Source organism: Pezoporus occidentalis, unplaced genomic scaffold (assembly GCF_034315485.1).
Source record: "Pezoporus occidentalis ecotype Australia unplaced genomic scaffold, CSIRO_AGI_Poc_V1 ctg23, whole genome shotgun sequence".
Taxonomy (NCBI): domain Eukaryota; kingdom Metazoa; phylum Chordata; class Aves; order Psittaciformes; family Psittacidae; genus Pezoporus; species Pezoporus occidentalis.
The window spans coordinates 11,231,796-11,248,370 of NW_026914180.1; the positions used below are offsets into that span (position 1 = coordinate 11,231,796).

Genomic DNA, 16,575 nt, shown 5'->3' on the forward strand with positions numbered 1-16,575 from the left:
TCCCTTCCAGCACAAAACAGTCTGTGATTCTGTGGTTCTATAAACCCATAATACAGATTCAGTTGGTTTGTGGTTACAGGACTTCAAACAAAGCCACTCATACAATTTATACACATGCTTTTCACCCCAGAATTGTTGCATAGTAGCACATTTCAACAACAAACATCTTGGCAGTCTTATATGGGAAAATCACTACAGCCCATTCACCCCCGAGTGCATATGTGAAATTCCTGGTATGTCATGAGGAGACCAGGCCATGTAGGATTGGAGAATTAATAAATGACATAGGTAAAAAACCCTTTCACAGAAAATTCAGCCCAAATCCCCTAGAGCACTTGACATATTTTTTCAGTAAACAGAGATATAACAAAAGAAATAAAATTCACAAAAGGAATATCCAAGTAAAAATGGAGTAGAATTTACCTGAATGCATGTGTCAGTTTATTAATGTGGTTTTTTTTCCAGAAAGGAAGTAGGTTGCCTAGTAGCCTCTTTGACAAGTCTCTGTCTGATCAGATCCTGTTTCCACTCTAGAGAGATTCCACATCTAAGTTGTTTGTAAAGGGTTAATCAATTATTAATAATGTCTGAATACATAATAAGCACAAGGGGCTATGCCACAGCTGGATGATAAGATATGAGGTACTCTTTTTAATGATGAACCATGGATAAAGCAACCTGTTGAGCCATTGGACTGCTCACACCCTTAAATATCTATAAACATGTTAACAAAACTTTGGATGGATTTTGTGAGTAAATCCTTGGTAGAAAGTACAATCATTTTCCTTTCATTTACTTTTAAACATTAAAATGGTATCATAGCCTAAAACAAGGTTGTAAAAACAATCAACAGAGTTGGATACTGAGTGTTTGCAGGAGGACCTAAACAAGTGTGCTGGTGTCCTGCTCCGGGAGAACAGACAGGGTGAGAAGTCTTCTTCTCAGTAAAAACAACATGCCAAAAGAATTCAGTATACACAGATGAGCTTCATTTTTTCTACAAGGGTGGCCATTCCTCTTGACCCTATGAGCCATGTGCCCAAATCTTTGTGTGGCTCAGAGCCATGAGACACACAGCTCAGGGATCCTAAAGGAAAGGGACCTCCAGAGGCAGGAAACACTAAGTGCTCCCCAGGGATCCCTCATCACAGACAAAGACAGGGTGGTCTGCAGTGACTGCTCTGCTTAGTTCCCCAGTGACTCCCCCTCACTGGCCCTTTCAGCTGCCTAGCCTATCACTGCCAGGGCTTGGCCTTGTACGGCCGGGTGGAGCTCCCACAGCATCTTGCCTGCATAGCCCTATCACGCTGTTCTGCCCTAGTTCAACCCAAGTAGGGGAGCCACATTTCCACTGCTTGCAAGCCTCAAGCCACTGCTAATCTACTAGAACAAAAAGGAAAAATAAATTGGAGGAAGGGAAGAGTGTGATGACTTTGCTAAACATGGCTGTTATATCATGCTGTCTTTTCTCAGTTTTTCCCATTTATCTATATCTTACTGTGTATAGATAGGTGACCTCTTGGACAGGAATCCTGTTTTCACAATGTGATCATCTCAATTCCTGAACAAATGGATAAAAAACTAACACACATACTTGTATCCAAGTAAATCTAGCAGGGAACCACATTCACCTAACTGACCAATCTTCTGGTCTTGGCAAAACTATTATATTCCTTGGGAATTTTTTCTCAGATGTTATGAGGTATAATTCATCTTGTGGCTATTAAACTGGGTTTGTTCCCCTCTAAGTTCATGTTCAAACCACCAACGACTAGTTAATAATGGTATTATTAAGGTCTTAAAACAGCATGTTTTAGTGCACAGATGCATGTTTCTTTCTAAGCATGGGCAGAATCCTTCCATCCTGCAAGGCTTAGTTTCAGACATCTTAACCCCACAAAAACCTCATCACTCTTCAGTGGAACACCACAAAAACCCCTAACAAGCAGACAGGGAAACATTTGTTCCTCCTTTCCACTTACAGAACATCTGATCATTCAGGACCTGACATAAGTATTTCCTGGCTGACTTTGCTTTACACATGAACCATGTTTTGACTTTTTTTTCCCCTTCCCTTTTTCCCCCCTTTTTTACAGGCATCATTGCAATTTGTCAGCAAGCAACTTGGGCCAATCTCACAAATAGCTTAGTTAACAGCTTATGAAATGAAATGATGTAAGGGACCACTCCAAACAGGGTCAATTTAAACAGGCTGCCAAGTCTGTAAACTCAAGGGATTTGGACTGGGTTGAGGAGAGGCACCGAGCAGTGTGGGCTTGCAAAGATTGCTGCCAGGTGGGCTACAGATGTTCAGCTTCAGTCCACTTGCATGGCATTCACCTAGGGAGATGCTAATTTGGTCCTATGCATGTAGAAAATTAGCATGCATATGCATACCCTGCAAAGGCCCCTCTCTGGCTCTGCTTTCTGAAGTACTAAGGTTTATAGGTAGAGTAAAATGGCTTCATAGGAAGCCGCAGCACTATTTGTGTCAGTCCTGAGTTTGAATTCATTCAGTCAGCTACCTCAGAAAAACAAAAACATAGCATCCCTTACTGTAGATGGAAGCTGTGTTTCATGGCACGTGCACCTGCAGTTACTGTCTTGCAGCTGTTAAATGAAGAAATACCATGTGAACACTTGGTCTGGTTTCAAAAGACCTAAAAACACTGGCCAAGAAAAATGGTACATCACGGTGCTGCTTGGCCATTTGCCAAGACAAAGAAACTTGTAGATTTCTAGGGACAAGAGGCCATGTGAAAGGAATTTTCCTCCTTTCAAAGGCACATCAAAATGTACCAGAGGCTTTATTTATTAATTTATTTTGTGTGTGCTCTTGGCAAATGTTTGATTGATCACTAATGCAGTATCAGCATTAAACTCACAACACTTAAAAAACAACCCAGAAAACAAGGCAAAAGGGGGTATTTTAAATCTGTAGGTCCAAGGTGCAACATAGAAGTCAAAAGCAGAATTATTTCATGCAAAGAACAAGTAGATGGCTAAGAGTCCCAAAAAGGCAATATAAGATAAAAGTTTATATGGAGGAAAGGATATTAATTCTTTTGTTTGTTTGTTTGTTTGTTTGGGTTTTTTTTGTGTTTTTTTTTTTAGGCTCAGACATAGCATGGTCATGTCCACAGGACGATATGCTGTGCTGTGGAGCAGTGATTCACAAGTTTTCCTGTCAGACCTACCTCAAATCCCCAAACAACATAGATGTAATGCTCTGCTAATAGCCAATATTAATTTGGAGATGACAGTGCTCTGCATAAGGCTTTCCTTACTACCTGAGCTAATGCATGTCTCCCAAGGAGCTGCAACTATAACCTCCTTTCACTACCTGCAAAAGAGGGACAATTCCAGTGCATCTCATTTGCATCAGGAATATTCACACATATATCAGGAACCTGTCTTTACAGTCAACTGAAAATTTCATTAGAAGTTTAACACAACATAGTAAGTGTTCTCATTGCTTTTACTTGGCTGTTTCCCCAGAAAGATGGAGAGAGATGTTTAAAAAGCCAGGCAGAAGGATGTAGACTCCCAAAAAGAGATCAGTTCCTTTAGGGACAATTATATTTTCTTCATCCTAAGGCATCTTCTGCAGTTAGCTGTGCAAAATGTCTGGCTTGGGCCAGCTCCTGGGCTTGTTTATATACTGGAGGTTGAGTGCCAAACTTTCCTGACAGGAAATGAGTGAGACTGCAAAAGAAAGTATTTTAACAATACAAAAGAAACTCATAAGTTTTGGTAACCATGCTATTTTATTAGTTTGTTCGCTTAATGTTGATACTGTATTAAAGGTCAAAGGAACATTAGATGTTAGGGGAAATAAATATGCTGGTGAACAGATAAATGCTATGGAACCCCCAGTAATTAACAAGGTCCATATGTACAGTTTCTTCATAAAAGAACAAATTTCTTTTTTCCTCCAATATGAAAAGACAAATCCCTTTTTTTGCTAAATCTACATGCAGGGTTTATGAGCCAAACCTTACCTCCCTTTCTCAAGGGAAACTCTCTGAGCTCACAGGGAGTTTCCTCTGACTTTGGCCTATTAATTTGGCCTTCTTTACCTTACCATTGATAATCGCCTTCAGCTTAAGGTGCCATAAAATTCAGTGCTGGAGTTACCCCATACTAATCACACTTCTGTAAGCAGAGGACATGCTCGCAAGACCTTTTCTTGACTGGTTCTTGGAAGTAGTATTTCCATTTTGATTCAATTTTCTTGCTCACATTCCTCTGCATATACAAAGCTAATGGAGGAAGTTAAACTTCTTGTGTGTGTTAGTCTGAAATATCAACTGAGAACTAGAGGAAGTGGTTGTACTATGGACTTAGTCCAAAGAACTAGGAAGTCGAGAGAAAGATTCTCGTGACATCACGAGCTTTAGGATTACAGTCCATTTGCAATAGAGAAATTGAGAAAGCCATTCATGCTGCTCGTAGTAGACCAGCCAGATAGCCTTTGCCAAGAATGCCCCATAGATCTTTCGGAGAAGAAAGAGGTTAAAATCAGAGCCACCAGAACACGCAGTTAACTGCACTGAATCTCACATGAAATATGTTTAGGAATCACCATCACAAGATTACTATGGAAGCAAAAATGCTATTTGGAATTGAAGCCAAATGCTGATTAAAGGAAGCTGAATACCTCATGCACTGACCCCTCCCACAAACATATCCTACATTTGCATTCCCTTTGTGCTTCAGGAATTCTCTGTGGCTGCATCATGATTCCATTCAAACTGTCCATCCCAGACGCTGAAGAATCAGAACCAGTTAATAGTCTCATTTGTTCCCCAAGATTCCCCAGAGCGCAAGTGGGATTCCAACCTTTAACTGCTGACCCTCCAGAGCCCTCCTAACCACGGCTCTGGACTTGTGAAGATTGTTCAATATCTGAATTTATAAAAACAATCTGAAGAGTCAGAAGCAGTTAAAATTTTGTTAAAAAAACCCTCAGAGGCGCCATGTGCTGTGAAGAGCTTTAAAACGGTAAGACCATGGGTTTTAGATTACATTCTTTGGTTACCCAAGCAACAAGTCACAGACTCACCAGAAACATCATCAGGGCTTGTGCTGAGGCTTGCCCCTTCCCTGTGAGCAGTTGCATCAGTACACTGGGATGACTAGCGTCAGGGCCTGGGAGGGGAAATGAGGGGGTGAGCTACGACTCCAGTGCTGAGAACTTTCTTTGAAGGGCTGCCAGTCTATAGGATCTTTCACATAATGCTTGTTTCCAAAAAAAAAAAAACAAAGGTAATAAGTTACAGAGAGTACAAGGTATTTTATGCTTTGTGGTGTGCTGATCAAAAGATGTTATCATTCTGTTTCACATGTTTGCAGACAGTTAGTTGTTACTCAGGGTAAGTTACAGGCAGCATTTTTTTTCCCTTGAATGCTGAAATTTTACCTTCTTGTTGAAAGATGGTCTCTGGGTGAGTGCACAAGGGAAAGGAGAAGAGGCTCTTCACCTTTCTGGCTCACCTTTCTGCCTCGTCCAGGATCCAGCCTCAGACTTTCCAATGGGAATACTGACACTGACAGCAATGCTGAGAAATAGAAAGAACAAAGACAAAAATGCCAGGTGCCTTCTTGGTTAGTATTTACAGCACCCACTTGAAAAGTTTTGCTGGAATATTCCAAGGGCTCAGGATGAGACGCAGCTTTGAGTTCTCCAGAAAATAATAAGTATTTGTCAAGCATTTGTGCAATAGAGATTTTGGCTCCATTACCGGATTATGAGGGCAGTCCTTGAAATTCTGTGTCCTGATAGACACTTTGGCTTAATGTCACCATGAAAGATGCCAACCCTTTTCTATTAATCTGAAGACATCAGAAATTTTTAATTTCTGGGTGCTTTTTTCTAACATTTATGTTGTTCTGTATTTCCATGTTCCCTCTGGTACCTGAAATGAAGACTTTGTGAGAAGCAATTCTGGTAGTACAGCCGAGATGGCAAAGAACATATTGAAATCACAATAAAGAGGCCAGCCACATCTTAAACTCAAATCTAATCTTGATGAATTTTCTAGTATTTCTTTGAAAGTTTCCACTTTGCATCTCAGTAAATACAGTAAATAATTCCTGTATTTTGTTCTTTAAATGCAAAAAATCTGGACAAACTGAATCTTAAAACAAGAAAAAAAAAGGGGGGGGGGAGAGGCGAAGATATATTTGTAATGCAACATCAAACAATTGTTTTGTTGGCACACCTTCATAATGGTTTCTTTATGCAAATGTTATAGCCTTTGCACCAATTCCTGATTCTGTTGTTTCCAGTACATTTATTTCAATGAAAGCAGCTGTAAACCTTTTAAACAATTCTGAAGATTGGTCCTTATCCTCATGGTTTAGGATGTGCAGATATGCAGCCAGTTTGCATAAACTGCTAGTGGAAAGTGTAAACGGAGCATCTTCCTCTTCAAGCTATGCCACTTTCAAACACTATGTAAATACATACTGTTTATGGTACACTTTCATGCTTCTTTTTATTTCCTACAGAGATTTTTTTTTTATGTTATTAGATAGATGAAGAACAAAATAAAAAAGAACACTAAGTAAATTGCTTTGAATAAATAAGAACTGACCAGATCCTGTACCCAGACCTTGAAATAAAGAAAATCTAAATCCTTTTACATGTTTACATAAAAAAGTTTTCATTCTTCTACATTCTGGTTTAACCTAGTCCTGTGAGGATCAATCTGTCAGCATTCCAATCCAGTCACAAAGTAGGAATACTGCAACCTTTCAGGAGGCTCTATTGTGGCATGATCTCTAGCCTAGTTTCTACTCCATATGTTCTAAATTTTCAGACGTTTATTTGGACTTCCAAACCTCAAGATACTCAGAGGTAATCTAAGCTATGGAAAAAATTGGCTGCTGAATCTCACACTATGGCTAAAATCCCATGTCTAGGCTTGAGGCTTGCTTGTGATCAAACCAGAACAGTGATAATATCATATAAAATATTCTTCAACTTCTACCTCAGCAATTTCAGTGCTATAATATTTGTGTAATAGCAAAATTTACTTTGCTTTCTTGTCTTCTCTATGTCTTCAAAGCATGTGTGGGATTTATTATTATCGTTATTCTTCTTCTCCTCATCTTTGTTTACTTTGCTGAAAATGCGAAGTGAAGCAGGTGCAATAAGTTTTGGTTCTGACTTTGAAACTTATGAGATCTGCAAACACACTCACCTTTTTCAGAAGAGAATATTGTAATATTTGGCCATATGTTAAGAGGATTCTGTGACTTGCTGAACTTTAACAGAAATGTCATCTTCCCTAAACAAAGTATGTGTCAGGGCTGTTCTTTCAAATGCTGGAGATACCATCTCAAACACTTCATTTATGGTGTCAGACTGCTGAAAAGGATTTGCTTAAGTTTGCTAAGGCTATTGAGAATCATATCCTTAATGTTGTGTGGCTGGTGTTGTCATATTTGTCTTAGTAACCTTATCTTTTAGCAAAGAAGCTAGATGACAAAGATATTTTCTCTAAGAATCTTTAACCTCTTGTGTTGCATGTAAACTCGGTACAGAGAGCTTGCAATAAGGTAAGTTAAAAGATGTAGTGTCTCTTACCCTTTACACAGGCATTAGTCTAATATTGCTGAATTCTACAACTATGAATGTGATACTCCAAGAATAGCTGCAAAAAAAAAGATTGGAAAGATGTCAGGATGGAGGCTTTATAGCTCTTTTCCCCTGAAAAGTGAACATTGGAGATATCCCAGGGTCTCTTTGCATGATGTGGTTTAGCTCTATTAGCCAGCCCCTGGGAGTAGCATTCTAGTAGCACAGTCCCAGTTCCACAGCCCACATAAAATGTCCTGAGCTGTGCTCAGAATATAAGCTGAAGGAGTTTTAAAACGGTGTATTTGAGTGCATGATGGTGTTTTCCCTGAGTATTTTCAATTTTTACTGAAATCAGTATGTGTGAAGGCTGCTCAGATCTTTAACAATTTCCTTTTGAATTTATAGAGTTTGTATACCAAAAGCAGTTTTACATATATCTTCCTTTTAACTCGCATGGCAAAGATATTCACTAAACTATTTCATTTCTTTTTCTGATGAGAAAGAGACCTGATGCACCTATCTGTACTTATGTTTTTGATAACTCTTTTCAAAAATCAAAGCTGTACTTAGATCTTGCACCTTTCATTCAGGAAGAATTCCAAATGAAATATGAGTTAATTTAATCTGACCAAATAACATAAGATGGGATTTTCAGATTTTAATGGAAAGGTAACCCTGTCCTTTGAGGGAGATTTTTGTCACTTAGAACTAAAATAGAACTACAGTTTGCTGAGCACTTTTAAGCAGAAGCATCTCTATTCAAATCTTCACATGCTACAGAAGGATGCCAGTTTCATTAAAACTGACATTAAGGAAATGTAAAATATTTCAATAGCTTATTTTCAATACTGCTCTTCCTTCACACATTTGGACTGTGGATTATAACATTATAGATATAAAACAAAAATCAGTTTTTATAATAGTGATTATGTGTAGCATTTTGAAGAAACCATAAGAATTGTCATGTTCTGTGGTACACCATGCCAAATCTAAAAGGCCATTTTTGAAATGTCATTCTGGAATGGTTTTTCATTTTTGTGTCTACTTTGCCTGCAACCTTACAAAGCCCTACAATAGCCCTGGCCTGTCCATAACAGATTGAAGGTCCTCCAGGATGTTTCTACACAGCAGTTGCTGAGGTCCATGTAAGAATCATAGAATCATAGAATAGTTAGGGTTGGAAAGAACCTTAAGATCATCTAGTTCCAACCCCCCTGCCGTGGGCAGGGACACCTTACGCTAAATCATATCACCCAAGGCCTCGTCCAACCTGGTCTTGAACACTGCCAGGGATGGAGCATTCACAACCTCCCTGGGCAACCCATTCCACTGCCTCACCACCCTAACAGGAAAGAATTTCCTTCTTATATCCTAAGACTTCGCCTGTTTAAGTTTTAACCCGTTACCCCTTGTCCTGTCACTACAGTCCCTAATGAAGAGTGCCTCTCCAGCATCCCTATAGGCTCCCTTCAGATACTGGAAGGCTGCTATGAGGTCTCCACGCAGCCTTCTCTTCTCCAGGCTGAACAGCCCCAACTTCCTCAGCCTGTCTTCATACAGGAGGTGCTCCAGTCCCCTGATCATCCTCGTGGCCCTTCTCTGGACTTGTTCCAACAGTTCCATGTCCTTTTTATGTTGAGGACACCAGAACTGCACACAATACTCCAGGTGAGGTCTCACAAGAGCAGAGTAGAGGGGCAGGATCACCTCCTTCAACCTGCTGGTCATGCTCCTTTTGATGCAGCCTAGGATACGGTTGGCTTTCTGAGCTGCGAGCACACACTGAAGCCGGCTCATGTTCATTTTCTCATCGACCAACACCCCCAAGTCCTTCTCCGCAGGGCTGCTCTGAATCTCTTCTCTGCCCAACCTGTAGCTGTGCCTGGGATTGCTGAATGAATGAGCCAACATCTAGAAGATTCAGAGCCAGGTTATTTACTCAACACACTGCAACACTATCCCAACACAGCCAGTTCAAAATCTCCTCAGATATCATAGCAGAGATTGCACTGTTGTCAGGCTAGGTAAAGTCCCAATTGGACATGCTTCTGAGTATCCTGCTCTTGATCTGCAAAGACGCCTTTCCACCCTAGCTAATTCTGTGATTCGGTAATATATCATTACTCCTCCTCTCTTTTCCCCTGTCTTTTTGAATATTTCAATACATCCTCTCATTTCACAAAGCATATTAATCCAATATAACCATGTAATTCTGTCAGCTACCCTTCCCAGGGCAATTCCCCCTCCTCTCCAGTCTTTGCTGCCTTTGGCTTGAGGCAATGAGCTCTGACAGACCTGGTTTTTAAATCATGCTTCCCTTGATGGTGGCACCCCCTCCAATGATGAGCGGAGCAAGACCCATTTCCCAGTCTGCAGTGGGACTCATGGCCAGGGGGAGTGGGGGGAACACCTGGAGCTGGCTGAGTGGTGCTGACATTCAGGCTGCCACTGCCCTTTCAGACAGTCCTTTTCCAGATAGTGTAGTGAGAAATAAACTGAGACCTGAATGAATGCTCAATAGCAGAAGGGTGTAAGAAACCATCCCCCTCTCAGTGGTGAATCCCTTTATCTTTGTTCTGTGGTACTAGTAAGCAGGCTGGCAATTCCCTCAGTCCAGCAGCCTTACTTTGCTGCCCTTTTCTTGGATGCAAGCATTTCCTGTTGAAAGGATTCCATTTAATACCCTTCAAATTATCTGGCATGGTGCAGAGCAATTTATTTTCTAAGCCTTATGCTGTAGATTGAAATTTCTTTTCCTCATCTCAGTTTGTGGCAGCAGGGAGCACAGCCCCTCTCCCTGTGTTGTGCATGGGGGTTGCACCATCCACCACTGCACTAAGCCAGTGCGACCATGGGTTCTGCCCTGATGCAAGTTGTATTCACCAGCAGGTGAACCTGCTCCTGGATCCTTCAATGGGCAGGAGGCAAAAAAACCCAAGCAGACTTTATGCGCTTAAGAAGCTGATTGAAGGTGCTCAATTCTTGAAAGGAAACAAGGCTCCGATTTGCTTAACACCTTCTGAGGGAGAAAAAAAGGTTAGACCTGCTCTTCTCACCTGGGGTTTGTACCCAGAAAGATACCCAAGTCACAATCCCAGATGCGGGGTGAGTAATTAGGGGTCCTGGCACCTACCCTAGGTGCTTGCCCAGATCAGATGAAGACAGAGAAAAGTCACACAAGGAGGTAGTGGTGTTGTATGCTTCACCCAGACTGTTTTATAAGCAAAAAAAAAAATATCATAGCTAGAGGAAAAGAATCCCCAAAGTTCCTGATTTTCTGAAAGCAAAGCTGCCTCAGAGTCATCTCAAATTAGAAAGAGGATACAAAAAGGCCGACTCATTTGTTTGATATAGATTGTGCACAAAATGCACAACTCAACATTTTCTTTCATGGCTAAATACTTGCCAGCACACGAAGGAAAGGAAGTTTGAAAGCATATGCAGGAACTCTCTTTTCTCCATCACTTGACCATTTGCTTCACTACCACTATTTATCTTTATGCGAATAACCAAAAGTCCTAGCCACAGTTATATATACACACCATAGAATAGACATAATCAAACAGACATTAAGAATAATCCAGAAGAATGCATTCCTACATTATTTAGCAGCATTTAGAAGAGGATTTGGTATGGATACGAATAACCAGAGTGGCTTATAATACCTAAAATAAATTTTCCCGGATAGAAAACTTCATGCTTCACGGTTTAGTTCAATCTCTAATTTCTAGGGATTAGAGTGAATCTTTCATAAGGGTAGATTATGCTACTGCTTCTTTCCCTGGAGTGTCTTTTACTGTTTTAGAAGATCCACTCTTAGTCACTGCCAGAGGGAAGGTATTGCATTTGATGTATTTGATTCCATAAGGCAGTTCCCACTTCTTGATGATTTATATTTAAAATAGGCAGGAAAGGTTAAGAATGGGAGAAACAAAGTAACACCTTTCTTACTTCAGCAATGGAAGACCAAGACTTGGACACTTCTGTCGTCTTTTTAAAGAATTTATGACAAAGTCAGACCTCTTCATTGTCTTATCCACAAGAACAACCTTATTCTTGACCAGTATTTTAATTTTGATAGAACAGCACCCTTGGTTTTAGTTTTGTTCCAGAATGAAAACCACAAAAAAAGATGCCTTATCTTTAGACTCCCAGAATTCAACAGTTTGGATTTCAACTGGGATGCAGTGAAGTTGGCTCATTTGTTACTGATATCACTTCCAGAACGTGAATAACCATCTGAACACTGATTTAAAAACACAAAAGGGATAGAATCTGAGATTCATGTAATGGGTACAAGAGATAGGGACTGCTGAGGAATAAAAATATGTTTGTGACTAATTCATTCGAGAAACTCCTCATGAAAGATGTAGTTGATCATGATTTCCCTGTAGGGTTGTGAGAATTAATATCTGTCTGGGTTATATCTACCCTGCAAATTAAAAGAACTCAAGAGCATTGTTAGCTTCACCCTTGCTTTTAAGAATGTGTAAATTTGGGGGGTCTGAATAGCATAACTTGATTTGATCCTACACCTTTCTCACTGTTTTTTATCTTCAGGCAGAACCTGAATATAATCCACACTGTCTGGGACAAGCATATCTGCCCACAGATTCGTCACAGCAGGGAAATAAATTCCTCATTACCCATCTTATTAAAATGGGCTCACTATCACACTAAGTGATTTTTTTCTTTTTCAAATTAAAGAAACAATTTTGTTTTATTTTTTTTCCACTAGTTGTCATGTCATTTAAAATGACCTCTCTTGTCTCAGCTCCCTAAAACTGTAAAATGTAGTTAACAATCAGTCTCATATAATGACATGATTGTGGGATCCAAATTGTACCAAGTACCCAGAATTTGTTCCATTTTGAGGCCCGAGAATAAAGATGAGCTCAGAAGAAAGAAAGAACACGTATTTCTGTGCCTCTTTCTTAATCTGAAGTGTTTAAAGGTGAAGTTTGAAGTTGCCACCATATTCTTGTGACAACTGAGCTATGAAATGAATGTCTCATAGATAGAGGGATAAATAGTTCCAGATGGTAAATTTTAGTTTATAATAAAGGTTATAAATTTGCATTTGAAAACAGTAAAAAAATAAATAAATATTGCTACCTGGTTTGTTCTTCCGAGCTCTTTGGATTCCACAGCTCTCTTCACTTAGATCTGCCTGATTCAAGCATGAGAAATCAGCTAGTCAACCTTACTGTCATGCAAAACCAGATGGAGTTTGATAGAAGGAAAACCTCTAAGTAGAGAGGTTTCCAGTCCCTCTAATGCATGAGAAAGGATGATAACTGACATCCAATGCATGAGAAAGGATGATCAGTGAACATCTACCTTGTAGTCTGCATGTTTGTCAGTGAAACAAAGGCAAGGAAGTACATTTCCCCTCCGTAAATATGCACTGCACCAGTCTTGAGGTTTCAGAAACAAATTAAATTCCTTTCCTTCTGGTCTTACTGTTGTACAGAGTGGCTGCAGGCTGGTATGCAGCTGGCATTTACACTGCCTTATACTCTCAGGGATTCCTGAAGGGTCTGTCTGGTTTGGTTCTTCAGCTGATGTTTTGCCAGGGTTATGGGCTCACTGGTATTTTCCAGATTATTTAGAGGATATCTATTCACAAATAATGAAATATCTGTAAAGTGATAGATGCATAAGTGCAACAACTTTTAGCTGTGTAGATCCTGAGCTGAGGGTCAAGCACATGGGTCTGCTACAAGCTTATCGCTTTTCTCTGTTTTAAACCTCACACCAGAATGACTTGAAATTTTCAGGGGCAAAATAAACAAATCAGACTGACAGAATGGGAGAAAAGCAGCTTAAGGGGAGCCTGTCAGCACAACCTGCTGCCTTTTCTAACCTGGCAGCCATTCCCTCTGGGTTCCTGCCGTTCTCCTATGCATTTCCCTTCCAAACCTCATTTCCCTATGGAGCTCCCTCAGCCCATCCGATTTTGAACATCTGCTGGCACTGAACTCCTGCAACTCTCAATCTGTTTCCCCTTGGCTTCCTTCTTCCTTCCAGTTAATCTTTCTTATTTTTGTCTTGGTGAGACTTCCCTTCCTTCTTCTCTTTTCCTGCTGCTATCACCATTTTCATCTCTCTGCCTTCCAGGTGACACCAGGATGACTCACTGGTGAGGAGACCTGGGCAACAGAGGTCCCCCCACCCCAAGGCAGCCGGCAACAATGACAAACATACACAGATGTATTTTATCCTTGAATTTTTTTAGGAATCTTTTGTAGTCACCTTTTTCCATTCCTGTATGTCTGCAGCTGATAAATTATTTCTGTTCACTTTAATCCATTTTTTATTGTTCTTCCAGTTCTTTTTATCTTTCTGATGTTGCTGAAAAAAATATTTCCAGGTGATCAGCGTATATTCAGAGGGACGCTCTGAACAGGATGGGTGCCTCTTTTAGGAGTTAATGAATTAAAAAATAAGGAAACAGTGAGTTGAAATTAGTTAATTTTCTTAGCTAAAAAAACACCGATTAATGAATGTTGTTGAGTAAATTGTCATGTATTGGTTTTGACATATTCCCCACTTGAGTTTTCATGCTGTCTCGTTTCCATGCTAAGTGCATGAGTGGTGTCCTAATGCACCATGGATCTGCAGCCGCATTTCCTCTGTAAACAAGGGTTCTGTAGTCAGCTCTTGAACCTGTACACCTCTAAATTTTGAACCTGTTGACTGATTTTGTCAGAGAGGTAGGAGTCCAAAAGATAAACAAGATCTTACAAGCTTCAATGAAACAAGTTGCCACATAAAGAAAGATCTTCTAAGTAACTTGACGAGGAAAGGAACATTACGTATGCACATGCGGTCACAATTCAGAGAACCCAAGCATAGAAGAGACCATATGAAAATATGTCTAAGATAGAAATGAGTTTTAATCAAACCTCCCTAAAAACAGAGTCATAGAATCATAAAATCGTTTAGGTTGAAAGAGACATCTAAGATCATTGAGTACAACTGTCAACCTATCAGTGCCAAATCCACCACTAAACCATCTACCTGAGTGCCACATCTACACATCTTTTAAATACCTCCAGGGATAGTGACTCAACCACTTCCTGGGCCAGCCTGTTCCAATGCTTGACAACCACTTCAGTGAAGAAATTTTTCCTAACTAACTCAGCAAATGGAGGCCATTTCCCCTTGTCTTATCACTTGTTATTTGGGAGAAGAGATGGCCACCAAACTTGCTACAACCTCCTTTCACGTAGTTGTATAGAGCAATAAAATCTCCCTCAAGCCTCCTTTTCTCCAGGCTAAACAAGCCCAGTTCACTCAACCACTTCTCACAAGACCTGTGCTCTGGAGCTTTCACCATCTTCATTGTCCTTCTTTGGACCCACTCCAGCACCTCAATGCCTTTCTTGTTGTAAGGGGCCCAAAACTGAACATAGTATTTGAGGTGTGGCCTCACCAGCGCTGAGTACAGGGGGAAAATCACCTCCTTAATCCTGCTGGTCACACTATTTCAGATACAGGCCAGGATGCAATTGGCCTTCTTAGCCACCTGGACACAAGCTGGCTCATGTTCAGCCGACTCTTGACCAAGACCCCAAGCAGCCAAGAGGTTTTTCTGACAGGCAGCTTTCCAGCCACCCTTCCCCAGGCCGGTAACATTGCATGAGGTTGTGACCCAAGTGCAGGACCTAGCACTGAGCCTTGTCGGACCTCATACAATTGCCACCATCCCATCTATCCAGCCTGTCCAGATCCCTTGGTAGAGCCTTCCTACCCTCAACCAGATCAACACTCCCACCCAACTTAATGTCATCTACAAACTTACTGAGGATGCACTCTAACCCCTCATCCAGATTGTTGATAAAGATATTAAAAAAAAAACACAAAGTGGGTCACCTTGTCACAGAAGGAGATGTGTTAGTAAAGCGGGATTTGCCTTTCACAAACTCATGCTGACTGGGCCTGATCACTTGGCTGTCCTGGACGTGCCACATGATGGCACTCAAGATGACCTGCTCCATAACCTTACCCAGCACCAAGGTCAAACTGACAGACCTCTAGTTCTCTGGATCCTCCTTCTGACCCTTCTTGTGGATGGGCATCACATTTGTTCACTTCCGGTCAACCTGGACCTCCCTGGTTAGGCAGGACTGCTGACAGTGATGTAAAGTGTCACAGTGAGCACTTCCACCAGCTCTCTCAGTACCCTTGAGTGGATCTCATACAGTCCCATAGGCATGTGTGTGTTTCATCTGTCTAGACAGCTAGCAGGTCACTGGCTATTTCCACTTGGGTGATGTGGGCTTCATTCTGCTCCCTGTCCCCGTCTTCCAGCACAGAGTGCTGGGTACCTGAAGAACAACTGGTTTGACTGTTAAAGACTAAGGGGAAGAAGGCATTAAGTACCTCAGCCTTTTCCTCATCTTCGTAATTACATTGTACCCCCCACCCAATAATGGATGGGGATTCTCCTTAACCCTCCTTGTGTTGCTAATATATTGATAAAAACATTTTTCATTGTCTATTACAGCAGTAGCCAGATTACATTCTAGTTGGGCTTTGGCCCTTCCAATTTTCTTCCTGCACAACCTTATGACACCCTTGTAGTCCTCCTGAGCTGCTTGCCCTTCTTCCAAAGGGCTTCCAAAACTACCCTTTTTTTCCCCGAGTTCCAGCCAAAGCTCTCTGTTCAGCCAGGCCAGACTTCTTCACCATCAAGTTATCTTTCAGCACATGGGGACAGCCTGCACCTGCATCTTCAAGATTTCCTTCTGGAAGAATGTCCTGAACTCCTTTGCCCTTTGTCAACCAGACCCTTAAACCAAACAGTCTCCTTCCCAGAAGTCCAAGGTTCTGCTGCCCACCTCTCCTTACTTCTCTGAGAATCAAAGCCTATCATTTTGTCACAAAAGACAGCCTCAGACTATCACATCACCCACAAGTCCTTCTCTGTTCACAAACAGCAGGTCAAGCAGGGCACCTTCCCTAATTGTCTCACTCACCAG

The 16,575-nt window shown here is 41.0% G+C and overlaps 1 long non-coding RNA gene across 1 annotated transcript; it reads right to left on the bottom strand.

Moving 5' to 3' along the window:
* Positions 1-5,100: 5,100 nt before the first annotated feature.
* On the bottom strand, positions 5,101-10,801 carry LOC134165148 (uncharacterized). The gene is made up of 4 exons (XR_009965398.1): positions 10,722-10,801; positions 7,595-7,661; positions 6,225-6,456; positions 5,101-5,918 (listed from the first exon to the last, which is right to left on the bottom strand). It is a non-coding gene; the product is annotated as an uncharacterized LOC134165148 (long non-coding RNA).
* Between the last annotated feature and the right edge of the window lie 5,774 nt (positions 10,802-16,575).